The following is a 16810-nucleotide window of genomic DNA, read 5'->3' as shown; positions in this document are numbered from 1 at the left end:
ACCCTCAAAATTTTCATTCATCCATTGTAAGGAATTCTCTCAAGTGCCATGTAGCGATGGTATCCGCCTATTTGAAAAAAAATGATTACCCAAAGTGTTTTACATTGGTTCTTCTGCAATTTCATGTAACTAGTAGACTATATAATATTATCATATCCTGTTTGTTGTTGTTGATTATAGCCACGTACTATCAAAATGGAATGGAGTCATGCTCAAAGTCTTGTAGGTATTTTTGATGGTCTCTTGAGAAAGATAAATGAGCGGAGCCAAGTGTCAAGAGAGAAGCGCCGTCGCCAAAAACAACTGGAGACTCGTGTTCTTTGGAGTGACACAGAAACACAATGCCGTGTTGATTTGAGAGAGAACAAAGGTGGAATATTTGTGAAGGTGCATTAATGTACAAATTATTTGTCTACTTTATAATTGCTTACTAGTATCATATATAAGCAGGGCCGCCCACGGGGGGGGGGCAACTGGGACATTTTGCCCCGGGCCCCAGCCTGAAAGGGGCCCCAGGAGGCCCCATGAAGGGCCCCCGAATACCTGCTTAAAAGATCGATATACTCTAATAGAGCAGTCACAGTATTCTTTAGAGGAGCAGTGTAGCAAACTTATAGATAAGGAGATATGGTTGGTGAAGGGTGGCTATTGTCATTGTGAGTAGGTTGTGACCTTTTTTTTTTTTTTTTTGGTCTTCAACTTACAGTTTGGGTGAAGTTGTGATTTAGAATGGAAACCTCCTTGCCTCTGGGGCCCCACTTTAACTCTTTGCCCTGGGCCCCTTAATTTCTCTGGGTGGCCCTGTATACAAGCACATATGGTATGCGTGGGCTCATTATGTTATGAAAAAATAAACAAACAAACAAGTAGTAGGAATTTTATAGGGATCAAACTCATCAAAGCAAAAAAGTAGTGAAACAAAGGAATAGCTAAAAGTGGTGAAGGTTGCCTATACCTGCAGTGGACATTTAATCCCTAATTAAGTCATGGGTATAGACTGAAGTTTAGGACTTTAATGTCCACTAGTATATCAACAGGTATAGACAACCTTCCAACTTTTACTTGTTTCACTAAAAATATAAGCACTGTGGTTCACAATTAATTCCTACAATGGTCACATCAAAGGTATCATTTTAGGTGTTCATATTGTTGTTGAAATGTGCTTGTATAGCTAACACAATTGAGTGGTACCTTATTGTAGTGTACATACTAAAAGGTTGATGTAGTATCTTATCTTTCTCTCTTGCTCTACATACATGTAGCTCACTGCCATTGGATCCTCAGTATTGCCTGGTCACCAGATGGGAAGAAGATTGCATCAGGTTGTAAAGCTGGCAAGGTGAGTGAAATGTATGGAGTTGTCCACATCATTTCCCTCTACCACCCTTAATAATACTCTTACTACTACTACAGTGGAACCTGTGGTCAGAGATATTTGGTCTTTATAGAGAGGTGGCTGCCTAACTCACTATCATATCTCTATAAAGCAGCCATAGGCCACAAACCAAGGTTTGACCTTTATACAAAGGTTCCTGGGATTATAGCTATCCTCACACATGCCTACTCTTCAATCCATTACTTACATAACAGGCATAAACAAAGTAGCAGAAACCAGAAAGGATGACCAACAAGAGCGAGAAACCACTATATGGAGACATTATCACTAGGCTGCCTTGCTACAAAGCCAGTGAAGGGTTTTTATACTGGAAAGACAGTTACCTGGCAACTACACAACTGTAAATTCCGAGATAAATTCAAAAAATTAGCATATTGTGGGGTGAGCTTTAATTGCAATCATGTGAAGAGACAAAGCCATGAAGTGGCTATAAGCTTATCTATACAGAACACAACTGTGAGTATAAAATGTTATAGAAGTATAAAGTAGTGTAACTGGTTTACTCACTGTTATGACTTGCTGTGGCTGCTTTGTGAGAGGCTTTTTTGTGTGCTTCCAAAAGCTGGCTGTTATATGTGTTGTAGAGGTGACCGCTTAATGCAAACTATTTCTGTACAAACTGTTTAGGAATCGGTCGGGACCAGTCACATGGCCATTTTGCTGAGGTGACCGCCCAACTCAGGTGACCGTTAAGAGAGGTTCCACTATACTACACAGTTATACACAGTATGTTAATACAACACTACTACATAGTGTGAGACATATCCAATACTTATGTGAAAATTTCTCTTCTACACACCACGATACAATTGTTATCAGTTTATCATACAATCTACAGGTGTGTATATGGACTGGTAAACAATTGGGGAAATTCCTAACTGGCCACAGACAGTAGATAACATGGTTGTCATGGAGACCAATGTATCAGTAAGTATGCTCATATACAGACCATATATAGACGTTCTGCATATAGTTGTGAGACTGAATTGTATGGGACTTGTAAATGTGAAGTCAAACTGTTGGAAATGATCAGTGTGGACTTAGCTTTTACCTCCATTAGCTTTTATTGTGATGCCAATGGAAAGTATAGTCAATTAGCTACATGTAGGTCTACATGTAACAACCACTGTAACATTTTATTCTAGAAGCTGTACAAGCTTTATGCTTGCTTTCGACTTTTGGTCCTTGCGTACATTTATCATTAATTGTGTTGGTAGTTATAACACTTTGTGTACTGCGATCATAACAGCCTGTGCTTGTATACACTATATTTTGCATTGATAATTACATAATATTTTATGGTACATAATTCGTGTTAGGGATCCTGTATATGTACTCCACACTATAGGATGGTAGTGTATGTACTCCACACTATAGGATGGTAGTGTATGTACTCCACACTATAGGATGGTAGTGTATGTACTCCACACTATAGGATAGTAGTGTATGTACTCCACACTATAGGATAGTAGTGTATGTACTCCACACTATAGGATAGTAGTGTATGTACTCCACACTATAGGATGGTAGTGTATGTACTACACACTATAGGATAGTAGAGTATGTACTCCACACTATAGGATAGTAGTGTATGTACTCCACACTATAGGATAGTAGTGTATGTACTCCACACTATAGGATAATAATGTATGTACTCCACACTATAGGATAGTAGTGTATGTACTCCACACTATAGGATAGTAGTGTATGTACTCCACACTATAGGATAGTAGTGTATGTACTCCACACTATAGGATAGTAGTGTATGTACTCCACACTATAGGATGGTAGTGTATGTACTCCACACTATAGGATAGTAGTGTATGTACTCCACACTATAGGATAGTAGTGTATGTACTCCACACTATAGGATAGTAGTGTATGTACTCCACACTATAGGATGGTAGTGTATGTACTCCACACTATAGGATAGTAGTGTATGTACTCCACACTATAGGATAGTAGTGTATGTACTCCACACTATAGGATAGTAGTGTATGTACTCCACACTATAGGATGGTAGTGTATGTACTCCACACTATAGGATAGTAGTGTATGTACTCCACACTATAGGATAGTAGTGTATGTACTCCACACTATAGGATGGTAGTGTATGTACTCCACACTATAGGATAGTAGTGTATGTACTCCACACTATAGGATAGTAGTGTATGTACTCCACACTATAGGATAGTAGTGTATGTACTCCACACTATAGGATAGTACAGTTCACATATGGGATACAAGGCTGGCTCATTCAGTGATGATATTAACTGGTCACAGTCAGTCAGTGACTTGTGTACAATGGGGTGGAGAGGGACTGATATATACCTCATCACAAGATAGGACTGTGAAGTGTGGAGAGACCGTGATGTGTGTGTGTGAGTGAGTGTGTGCATGTGTGTGTGTGAGTGAGTGTGTATGTATGTTTGTGCATGTGTGTGTACATGTATTATCCGTACCCACAAAGTAGGGATGCCACGACATAGAAATTTTTATGTCACATGTCATAGAGGTTTATGTCACGGCATAAGCAATTCTTAAAGTTTCACAACTGAAGCTGTTACTTATGAAACTGTATAGCTATTTTGATTCAAATATGCAATAATATCAGCTTAAACATCAGCTATATTAACTATGACATCAACAAACAACCAGCATTGCTTGTACTTACTTGTCAATTTTCTCATATTTATTGCATCAAATTTGATCAATATGAATGGAAAAGTGTGCATTATTTGGAGATATTTATGTCACGACAAAGAAGCCTATGTCATATCACTTTATGTCACGACATGTCATATGTCACGACTATCGTGACATCCCTACCACAAAGCAGAATTCCATCATCTTCCATAGGAATATTATGTTATGTAGGACACTATCAGGACATGGTCACTGGGTTAGTGGTGTACATGTAGTAGTAACTGGATCATGTGAGCTCCTGTCAGGTGTCTTAACACTGACTATGTGTTAAGGACGAGACCATATGAATCAGCTAATGACAAACCAGAAGGTATTGTGTAGTAGTTCTCTGGCTAGTAATGTTGTATGCCCTACCGTATAACAACAAATATTGGCAAAACTGATATTTGGTGATTTGCTATAAAATTGCAGTTGGCAAAAATGTAATTTGGCAAAATGCTGTCACTGAAAAATTGGCGGTGCACACGAGTGGTGTAAGGTGCGTGTTGTAGCGTACAATCCTTTTTGTGCTGAAATATTATGGATTCAGTCACTGCATGCATGAGTCTGGCAGAGTCGTTTTCATGGGACAGGTCTGGATCTGATCTGCTTTAAAGAAAATCCAGGTCCTTCTGCAGTCATGGGTCACACCCACTTATCATGATCATTTGCTGTCTGTAGGCATACGTAGAGCCTCACCCATTTATCAATGGCTGCACACGAATTCATGTCTTGCTACCTGCAAGCTTACGTGGAGCCATGCCCACTATTCAAGTATGAGTTTTTTAGTATCTATTATCTAGTCTAGTCTGTAATCCACACCCATTTGCATGTGATAATTTAAAGGTGTATTTAAGTAGTATCCACGAAGTCACACTTGGGATGTCGAAACCTACTTCTGCAACTGGTATCGAAAGCTTGGACCCAAGGTATCAAAATAATATTGAAGAAAATTTAATTTGGCGGTTTAGTGACAAATCACCAAGTCACCAAATTTAGTTCACCACCAAATTTAATTGATGTACAGTATCAGAGACCTCATACATATCTGTATAAAGGGAAATTTTTGAAAGGTTAAATATTCAAAAAATTCGGAACGACAATGCCTTTTCAGTAACATATTTATGTAATTTGCTTACCAGAAAAAGCACCTATCAAACTATAAACAAGGGTAAGTGCTGCATGTTTTCTACTTTATCAGTTAGCTAACTATAGGTACTAGGCCACTGGCAAACACGATGCAAGCTACACCATGAGTGTCACCATAAGTCTTGAAGCCTAAGAGCTCGAGAAAATTATTATTCCAGCCTGAGTGAAATGATAGTGAATATCTGGAAGTGATGAAAAGCGCTAACTAGTGATGGCTCAATCTGCAGGCCACTCAGTGGATTAAAGCCATGTATAGTCTACCAAACAATATGGTTCAAGCCACAAAGGAGGAATAAGTAGCTAGACACAATTCTACCACGGCCTTTGTCTATACTGAACAATCAAAGTAGTAAATTCTACTGTAGCTACATACACGTGATCAATACAACAATTGTTAGCTTCCTCCAGTTAGGTTCATAAATCTGTCTTATCTACAGTGCGACGTGGTAATGGCAGAGAGAAACTGTATCAAATATATTTTTTCGAACTTACCATCAAGCACTCGTTTTTGAAAATTTGACCTTTCGAAAATTTCCCACTATACGGTATCTGTGAAGTTTCTAGAAGCCATTTTGGTATTGTATAGTATATGGAGAAGGCTCTTGATTTTCTAGCCCCTCACGTAATGACATTATTTAATGTGTTGCTAATTTGAATCTCTACTCTACACAGGTGACCTCCACCAGTGAAGGTGAGTACCAGTAATAGGTACTGATAGTACATTGGTTATTACCGTATTAGGAAGTGATCAGTGAAGAACTGCTTGTGTCTGGATCTAATGACTTCACACTGTTCCTATGGCAACCATCCACTGGCCAGAAACCATTGAATGACAGGTAGGTACAATGCAGTACATATCTTATAGTAAATATGTACTATGGTTTTATAGTGTCCTTATTATACGTATACCACTTTTGTGTGGGCGTTCAAAGGCACTGCTTACGGTTTAACCTGCATATTGCCATTCAAGATAGTACCTGCTCATGGCTTTGATGCCCAACCAGCTCAAAGATATTACTTTCATTATATTGGGCGACGTTGATTGTTTAGTTATGGGTTTGAGTTTACAGGTTAGGCTTGGCTCAGTGTAGTTGCTAAGTTTCGACTAGTTGACAGTTACTAAATGAGACGAATGATCAATAACATAATCGTTTGGGCAGTGCGTGGATACGTATTTCTACCCATCCGTGTCAGCCATAGTGTATTTTATTTATTTATTTTATTAGACTTCACAGCACAAGTGCTGAAGGTCAAGCAAGTGTAAATACCACAGCACAAGTGCTTGTGGTATTTAAGATCCACAAGCCAAGTACTTGGGAATTTATATTGATGAAACATTTTCTTGAAACTTCCACGTTACTTCTGTATACAACAAAAAAATGTCCAAGCATATCTGCTGTGCAATTTGAGATAGTGATCAACAAGTGTAAGGGAAAGATTCTACCATTCTTTAGTGTGACCCTTATTACAGTATGCCTGTGTAGTTTGGTCACCCCACACTCTGACTAATATTGATAACTTGAGGGTGTGCTCTTCAGAGTGCTACTCACTTCTAGGCATTCTTCGATTTTCACTGAGTGACGATAATATGTATATAAAAAAAATCCCCCTGGTTTTCAGTAATTCTTGAAAATCAAAAAGCGAGTGTAAACGTACATATAAAGTCGTCTGGCGCCGCCCGCCCCTTCGCAAAAAGTATTCTTTTGCGAAGGGCGGGCGGCGCCAGACTACATATAAAGGTGTGGCATTAGCTGTGTGCAAATATTAGCTAATCATTAAATCTTTAGTTTTGTAATATTGTACAATTAATTGCAATATCTGGTAATTTGTTCCACAATTTAATTGCATCTGGGTAAAAGGAATATTTTAAATGAGATATCTGTGGCTCTAAAATGGTTGCTTGAATCAATTAATGTCCTCGGGTAAGTAAATTATTCCTGATGAGTGAGTTCCCTGTTTCAGTTTCAACAAGATTAACAATTTTATCCATCCCTGATTCCCTTCTAACTAAAGTGTCGTACAGGCTCAGGTCCCTAGAGGGGTAGTTGCCTAATAAGTTGACCCATAAAGAAAAAAAAATGAGAAGTCAAGATGTACTGGCAGAATGCAGGGGAAATCCCAGATCAGGTTGTGTGGCTCCTCAGGCACTTGCAGCTAAGTCACTGCCTGACCTGGGATTTTTTTCTGTATTCAGCAGTCCTCAATTACAGGTCTCTGACTCCCTACTTCACAGGCATACTGTTGAGCTGGGGAATAACAGATTGTCCACCGCATCCCATTTAACATGTTAGTGACACTAAAATACATTGAAAAATCACTACAATATTGCTGCTTTCCTTTGTACTTTTTCTAGTTTAGGGCTTAACACAATGTATATATTTAACTTGTGCTTATCTTTCGCACCTGTACAGGATATAGATAAATGGGAAGGAAGGAATTGGATTTCGGGATGAAAATCGAAGCAGCCATATCAAAGAAAGAAACGTTTATCAAAATCTGTGCCGGAGATGAGGTACGTGATTATGAGCGTAATATTGATAGTCTTGTATATACCCAAATGGCTTTGTGTGTGGGAGAGGAAAAAGCAAGGGGGTGTCACTCAGGGTCTTGCTGTAGGTCGATCTGCGACTACAGTCAAACTCTAAGTCAACGGTCAAAGCCACAAAATAGCTCTTACAGTGGGTCAAGACGATACGGAAGGTTCGAAACCCACAATCGAAAACTATACGTAGAATTATCAAGTTTACGGGATTATACGTAATTCACAAGAAGTAAGGATCTCCATGAAGATGTTTTAAAGCTCCAACAGAAATTTTGCCGTAATTATAATGATTTTTTCTCTCCTGGCTGCTGGTAGCACGCACTAAAAATATTATACTAGGTTACAAGTGCAGGTGTGTATAGGAAAATAGAGAAATAAGTGGAGGTCAAAAGTTAGACAAGAAATGCTCAAGTCATAGGTCAAAGACAATAAATGCTGCAAGTCAAAGGTCAAGGTGAAATTTTCCCTGATCAAGACTTTGACCGTAGTCGCAGATCTACCTACAGCATGAGCCGACATGACACCCCCTTGAAAAAGGTCTGGTGGATCTCCAGGCTCCCAAAATCCGGGAATAAAGGCCAGCTCCAGGAGTGTTAAATTGGTATTGACAAACCAACTAATGAAGCTAATTTTTATTTACTCAAGCAACTTTGCGCCTCTTGTCATGTACACAGATCACATCTCACTTAGGCTCTCACTTAGGCTCTCACAAGCATCACAGAATGACACTTGCAAGGGGGTGATACTCCATATACCCTGTACTCCAATTTTCGTCCTGGATCAAAGTAAAAAGAAAAATGCCTTGACCCTTTGCTAAAATCCATGCTTGACTCTTGACCAAATTCTTGCATATTTTCATAAAAATACAGTTATGTTGTAACTGTAAAAGTACCAATTGTGGTATACCTTTTACCTGTCTTTTGACCTACTGCAAATTTCTTACTTGACTTTTGTTTTGACCGAGGACGAAGATCAGAGTACAGAATATATAGTGCCTCCCCCTTGATTTGTGAGTGCAGTAAACTATCCATAATGGCCATTGTTGGGAATCAATGCCGTCTGCTGCTGCTGCTGCTGCTGCTGCTGCTGCTGCTGCTGCTGCTGCTGCTGCTGCTGCTGCTGCTGCTGCTGCTGCTGCTGCTGCTGCTGCTGCTGCTGCTGCTGCTGCTGCTGCTGCTGCTGCTGCTGCTGCTGCTGCTGCTGCTGCTGCTGCTGCTGCTGCTGCTGCTGCTGCTGCTGCTGCTGCTGCTGCTGCTGCTGCTGCTGCTGCTGCTGCTGCTGCTGCTGCTGCTGCTGCTGCTGCTGCTGCTGCTGCTGCTGCTGCTGCTGCTGCTGCTGCTGTTGTACTCTGATCGAGCTGATTGCCTCGCCAGTGGCTGTTAATTACTCCACTTATAACTCAGTCTTCTGGAGAAATAGAATTACAACCAGAATCAATAAAGATACAATTATATTGTTTGTCAACTGATATACTACCATATAGCTGGTTATTTTTGAACCAGACATTTTCGTAGGAACAGTAAAATCTGAATTTCATAGATTTTAATTTCGAAGTACAGGTGGATTTCAAGCAAATAGAGATTCATGTCACAAATTACAAAAATACATAGAGTCTACATGTGTTCGCCTTATCGATGGTATCAAGGATGGAATAACCTCCACTTTCATATCAACTCTGTGATTACATTGTGTGTCTGCATGGAGTTGATACACTATACATTGTATACATATTTGACAACTTCTTGTTCGCAACTCAAACCGGCAGTTAACGGAAGGAAGTGAGGTCATTCTATTTATAGTTTTTGCTTTAAAGGCTTCTATAGCAACAAAATCTTGAGGGAAATACCATTAGTTAGTGCTGTGCCTTGTACCTGGAACCTCCAAAGTACAATCATGGTGGAATTGCTGGTATGGAGGTCTGTGATAGTAGGATGGAAGTCGGATGGTATTGCATTCCACCAGTGAGAAGCAGTAAACCTTAAAAACAATTACTATCATTTTCAGCTAATTTTTTCTTCTTAGGGAAGGTAGTAAAATGTATAGCTTCAAGGCTCTTTTTATAATCCTTGTAGTGACAGAAATGGCTAGCCTACCGTTGTTGTGATTTTGTGTGCTTCAATGACTGCCCGCCTGCATCAAAATGAGGAAGTGGCTGATGAGAAACTAGCAATCTACTTTGCCTGGCCTTATTATAATAATAATAATTGTATGTAATATATTATAGGGGATAATTACTATGGTACAGCGTGTACCTATTGAGCTGGATCCTCAAAAACATTTAATAACTCATGGATGATGCAATTACAGATGATCTTGAAATTTGGCTCATTTGTAGTACTGCTTGATCCGCTAAAACTATTTTTAAATCTTTTCGTTCAAAAGTCTAACATAATATTTACAGCCAGTCAAAATCTTCACTTTACATTTGCTATGGGAAGCCATAAAATGTTATGTCCATTACAGCCCTTTCTCGAACTTGTAATGGAACCAAACCGCACATGTCTGTTGTTGACACCTTTGCTGTCGCCGTTAATCATCTGATTGGTTGAAATGTTTACTCTCATGTGAAAAAATCCACTTTTAATTTTTAGCTGTTTTTCAGGATCCAGCTCAACTTATACATATTTGAATGATTGTTAGATACTATACTTACAAATAGTTGGGGTTCTAAGCATTTTAAATAGACCGTTTTTGTGTACTTTTGGATAAAAGCAGGAAACTTGGCAAAGTTTGCATATGACAAACCACCTCAGATTTGACCTTTGGTGTTGTTTACAGACAATGTGATGTTTAAAAACTGTCAGTTTTTCTCTATTGCATGTTTGTTTGAATCCAAAATCCACAAACGTGGTGACGCTCTTGCCCTATAGGCAAGATACTATGCTAAACAACCATCATTTTCAGTACGCTGGCTTGGCACACTGAAATCACAAAATCATTCATTTGGGCTTCAACAATATAGTAACTCATAATCTACTAGTTTATTTAGATGAACAGACTTACATGTATGTAATGCACAGTGCTTATTTTTCATCATAGAAGATTCGCTGCAATACCTGTAGGCATAGGTGGTGGGGGCTGAAGCTGTCCCTCGGTCTGCTGAGGGGGGTCTATATACATAGCTACCCTTAGAATATCTTGCCGAAATTGGAGTGGGGCTAAAAAAGATTGATATATTCTAATAGAATACTAAAATACCCTAATAGAGTAGTCAAAGTGCTTCATAAAAATATGATCCTAAAAAGTACTTGCCTACAGCGGGAATTAAACCACTGACCTTTCACTTTAAGAGTGGATGTGTTACACCTGTACCAAGTATTTCCAACTGCCTAAAGGTTGTTTTGTACTGTAGTCAACAGCTAAAAACTTTGTCACAAAAGGTTTTTATTGACTTCAAATACACTGTAGCGTATTTAGAGTTAAAAAGTTGGTGTTTTAGTTGAAAATGCTTCAAATTGTATGTATAGAATTAATTCTGATGAACTTTGAGACATCGTGAAAATAGGTACAGCTTCTGGGGCCCCTAATCTATACATTCTGGTCACACACCCCTATCACACCCCACCCCCACATCCTCCGCCACTGCCTGCTAGTGTTTGCAACAGTAACACTGTGGTGCCATAGTGGATATTGGTCACTAATCCATTTTACATCTTGTCAAATAACAAACATCAATTTTGTTGCAATAAGCAGGTGGAGCATGACAATAGCGCAGATTAGTTTTACCCCATCCTTAATAGATTTGGTCTTGTGAAAGTTTTTTTGGTCGTAGAAAGGGCTTGGCATACTGAGAATTTGAGCTTGTTGGCAAACAAAACTACCATCATGATTGATGGAGACCTTGCTGAATGTTTTGATGCAGAGAGGTACATTGCATACTTCAGTTAACCAGATATCGAGATTTAATCGAAAATCGAAATTATTTTTAAAATGGTAATCTAGATTATCAGAAAGGGAATATCGCCCAACACTAATCACAACACTGTGAGGAAGAATTGGCTTTTCTTATATTTAAAACTATTAAATAAGTTTCAAATATGCATATCTGACATGCATATAGATTTTTATATTGCTGTTTGTTGTTGTTGATTATAGCCACGTACTATCAAAATGGAATGGAGTCATGTTCAAAGTCTTGCAGGTATTTTTGATGGTCTCTTGAAAAAGATAAATGAGCGGAGCCAAGTGTCAAGAGAGAAGTGCCGTCACCAAAAACAACTAGAGACTCGTGTTCTTTGGAGTGACACAGAAACACAATGCCGTGTTGATTTGAGAGAGAACAAACGTGGAATATTTGTGAAGGTGCATTAATGTACAAATTATTTGTCTACTGTATAATTGCTTACTAGTATCATATACAAGCACAAATTAATATTGTGTATTATACACTTTTTATACTTGTGAAATCACCTAGCTGTATGTACTGTTTTGTTACATAGATACGGGTGATTCAGTGTTCAGATCGCTCAGTTTGTTTATATATCGAGTGGAGATTTAGAAGAGTTCAAAGATGCACTGTCTGCTCTCTTGGAGAAGCGAGAAACTAGTTCACACAATTTGTATTCTAAAAGACCAGCACCTCCAGGTAATTAATAAGAGATTATTATTAATAAGTAAGGACGTCCATAACCAGATAGCATCTTAACTGTACAAATACTTTATATGTATGTAAACAGGGCTGCCGACAGGAAGGGGTGGGGGAACTGGACCACACTTTGTAATGGGACCCAAGGGGGCCTCATACAGTAGTACCTGCCTAATAGCTACATTATCCAACAATAACATAATGGCTATTCATCTGATTCCAGACACCTACTTGTTCAGGCTATTCATCTGGCACTCACCCAAGGACACTAGTTGTATAAAGGTTGATGAGTCCAAGGGGAGCTAGAGTTGGAGCAAGTGCCAACCATAGTATGTCTCAAACTCACCAAAATTTACCTTCATAGCATATACCAAGAGTATATAATAGAAACCAAGAGTGTCGAACAGTGTATTAGCCCATGATTAATGATTGCGTAAAGTAACAGGGATATTTCAGTAATTGTTTGTTTACACAAAATGGTAATTTGAAATGCGTAAGTGGCAACAGGTCTTTGTTTGCCAGTTTTCCATGTTATTCAACCAAGTATTGAACAGTTATTGTACAAGGAAAGTGTAGTAAGGACCCAAGATACTCCAGCTCACTAAAACAATGGTTGCACAAATGAGCATGTTGCCATGCCTTCAGGGATCCTCTTGACAGTGCCAGAACTTTACCAATTCCCTTTTACTCCTATCATGTTTTCGCTTGGTTTAGTGGCCGAATTGGGCTAAATACAGCAAACCTTAATGGTAATGAAAACGAACAATTAGTGATATATCCATCATTAATCATGGCGTAATACACCCGTTCGATACTCTTGGTTTCTATTATATACTCTTGGTAATAGCGTTAGGGTCAGGTTCAGCTTTGGTTTCTTCTTCACTCACGTGTAGTCGTAGCAAACTATTTTTAGATAGGAGGACTCTGTTTATGCAATTGTCAAGCACAGTCAACATGCAAAGCATTATCCCTCTAGGGATCTAGGAACATGCCCCCCATAGGAAAATTTTGAGGGTTTAACCTTCTGAAATTAACGTACACAATGACTGCTCTATTAGATCAACTGACTGTTCTATTAGAGTATTTCGATCTTTTTGCAAACTAACAGCAGAAAATTATTAGAGAGGCTCCAGCCCTCTTTCTCCCCCACTCTGGCTTGCTACGCCTACGCCCAGGTATATAGGTTGTACAGGTTACTTCTTGAATCACATTTACAAGATAGAAAAGTAGAGGAGGTGGGTAGCTAGCAGTGGAAGCACAGTTGGTACTACACTGATCTCACACATCAGTGGTCCATGGTTCTAACCCTGAAAGTGTTGCAGGTTATTATATTTCATTTTAGCAACCTTTTTGTCTACTCATGTGGAACCAGACAAATAGCCTCATACATGAAATGTGCCCTAAGGCTGATAATTGCTGTGTAGTTATTTACCTATTGTATGCTTACTGTCTATTGCTGCAGCTTAATTGCTATTAAACTATCAGTCAGTATACCCATGTCTCAATCCAGTGTTATCCACATCATTTTCTTGTTTAAACACCAGTATCATGTGAGAAGGATCACATGACACTCATGTGAGAAGGATCTCACATGACACAAACTGTGTGTGTAAATGTCCAGAACTTTAGAAAGTTTATTTAGTGTTTATTGGAAGTTTAAGTTTCGTTGCTTAGGTGTGAGATTGAATACCTTGGGTGAGATTGCACTTTAGAGAGAATCACATCAGAGGTATGATAGTTGAATCAATAGCAAGAGAACAGTCATTCTTATCAAACAGTACGATAGTACTGTTTAAGTAGGGATCGGGGTGGATTTGGCGTGCGCCTCAAATTTCGATCCCTCAAAAATCATCCTAGAAATATCTCACACAGCAAATAAACCTTTTACTAAAGAGTCTTCAAGTTTCTAACTTTATTTCTAGCGTTATATATCAGGAAACGACTAGAAAAGTGCTGGAATTTTATTTCTAAAAAATCGCTAAAACAGAAATTTTCGTCTGCCTGCCAGCCTGCTTGCCTGCCAGCCTGCCTGCCTGACCACATTCGCAAGGCTACAGGCCAAACAAAGCAGCGAAGGATCACCATTCTTTGCCACAATATTTAACTCGCTGCTGGGATGTGCCTTTTCGGGTTCCGACGAGTGTCTGCCTTCTGCGCTTTGCCTTTCCTTTTATCTTCAATTACGGATCGTCTTCTTCTTTTCCAGTCACGGAGGCGTTAATAATTCGTATCGACACTTTCCTTAGAGCAGCCGTATTCGGACGCCACAAAACTAATAACGGATTCCGTACTGTAAGGGCAAGTAGATGCCTGTACAGCAACACTTGCAAAGCGATCAAACAGCCTAGTGAAGGAAGAACACACTGCCACGCCCTTATCAATCAGAGCGCGCACTCGTACTTAACGATCAGTGGACCACGCCCATTATTAATGGTCCAGCTGTAACTAATTGTAGAAAACAGGAGATAGAAACCCTGCATGCCTTTCAATTTAGTAATTGAGCAGCTTGCATAAAGCAAGCAGCAAGATCGAGATACTCTAATAGAGCAGTCAGTGCCAAAGATCAATACTAGCTATATACCTATACCAAAAAAAGTTAACAAACCAGTGAATTTAAAAATTGTTAATTTAGAAATGGAAGTAGGGATCAAGCGATAAAAACTACTGAAACAAGTGATTTGAATGATGGCAACTATTACAACATAGCTTTGTGGGGAAATCCCTACTTTGGCATTGAACATATATGGTGACGTGGTGAGATGCCAATGTAAGGATTTCCCCACAAAGCTATGTTGTAATAGTTGCCATCATTCAAATCACTTGTTTCAGTAGTTTTTATCACTTGATCCCTACTTCCATTTCTAAATTAACAATTTTTAAATTCACTAGTACAGTATATAGTCCCTCAGATTTAATTGCGTACTAACGTATCACTCGTGTTTATATGCCAATACCCCTAGAATAGTATTACTGTACATGTTTATCTTTCGTCACACACACACTGTGTTCAGGGACCCACGGAGTGTGCTTTTAAATCTTCCTATTGTTCTTTCTAGTATTTTTTCTTCACCTATTATTCCAGAAATTATTCCCTACACTTTCTAGGAGTAATTCCTGAAATACAGCTAAACATAGATGTTTTTTGACTGAACACGCCCAAGATATTAATTACTGACTCGAAAGTGAAGTGGCCATTATGCTTTGCTTTCAACTATGTTTCACAGCATTACAAACAAAGAATAGTGGGAGAAGCATCTCTGCAATCAATCCAGTCACTATGAGAAATACAGACGATTCCTCAGTATTCACAAATGTAAGAAAGTCATCGCGCTACCACAAATTTACACCTTGCATGGGCTGTCAGCAAAAAGAAATGGGACACAAAGGAGGACAAAGATAAGTCCATGATGCATTCATTGTACATAATGCCAAAAGGCATGTCTTGGGATGAAGCAACATTGAACAGTGAAAAATTCAAGCCTGTAGCCTTAGCTGTTATTGAGTTACGCTTGTTAGTCAGTCAGTAGAAAATTCCATTGAATAATTTTTTTTTTTAATTTTGTATATAGCACTCTACTGGAAGCATTAAATATATTTTGGGTCATACTGAAGGCACTTTTGGGCTTGATTATACCTAACCAATACTGCCAAGACACCAGGATGGTGCTGGATTTTGGGTGATATTTTTGGCCAGACAAAACCAAAACCTCCATGATCCTTAGTATACAGTACTATTGTACTGTATGATTATTTCCTATTAATTTATTCTGGAATTATTCTGATTCTATTTACCACCAAATTTTTCTGGCATATTCTGCAGTTCCCTACAATGCACAGTACACACATGCCCTATTGGTAGGTTGTCCATTTGGTGATTGTACTTAGTTGTATGTGCCCCAGGCCTAGTAATTACAACAACTAAATCGTCACATTTATATGATGAATTTAAAGCCAGTAATTATACCAATCATTTAGATTCCTATGGAGAGTATAATACTAAAGCAATGATGCCACATGGAGAGAAAAATGTTACAATACAGTGTGATCATTGTGGAAGGCTTAACAATGGGGATGATCAGTCTTGTGCCCACTGTGAAAACCCTAAGACTGCACGGTGGATGAAGATCAAGAAAAGGAATGTAACTCAAAGTACCTCAAGTGTTGATACAGCAACCGCTAGTGGACAGAGCATCACCACAGAGTCCTTAGATGGGTCATTTTTTAATGCAGAAATTTAATATGCTTTGGAACTGCTGCAGCCACGCAAGAACACTGTTGTTATTGTAAGAACAGAAGCAGTTTATTGAAACTGTTTGATGTTGGTGTACTGTTGTAGTATTGACTGATGGATTATAATAGCATGCACTACATAGAGTGATAGACATGATGTCAATATTTAGTATTTGTATTAGGGCTGAAACAAATAGTAATACTTACGGGTACTCATTAAGGA

The 16810-nt window shown here is 38.8% G+C and overlaps 1 long non-coding RNA gene across 4 annotated transcripts; it reads left to right on the top strand.

Moving 5' to 3' along the window:
* Positions 1–1074: 1074 nt before the first annotated feature.
* On the top strand, positions 1075–16810 carry LOC136243895 (uncharacterized). 4 transcript variants are annotated; one of them, XR_010695015.1, is made up of 11 exons: positions 1089–1125; positions 1263–1339; positions 2024–2122; positions 2235–2323; positions 3615–4412; positions 5903–5921; positions 5972–6066; positions 7642–7742; positions 11868–12074; positions 12212–12357; positions 16333–16810. It is a non-coding gene; the product is annotated as an uncharacterized lncRNA (long non-coding RNA). The 4 variants fall into 4 exon arrangements; XR_010695016.1 differs by lacking the exon at positions 2024–2122 and having other exon boundaries at positions 1075–1125; XR_010695013.1 differs by having other exon boundaries at positions 1092–1339.

Source organism: Dysidea avara, chromosome 14 (assembly GCF_963678975.1).
Source record: "Dysidea avara chromosome 14, odDysAvar1.4, whole genome shotgun sequence".
Lineage (NCBI taxonomy): Eukaryota > Metazoa > Porifera > Demospongiae > Dictyoceratida > Dysideidae > Dysidea > Dysidea avara.
The sequence above is the reverse complement of the archived record's forward strand: the minus strand, read 5'-3'. Positions and strand labels throughout refer to the sequence as shown.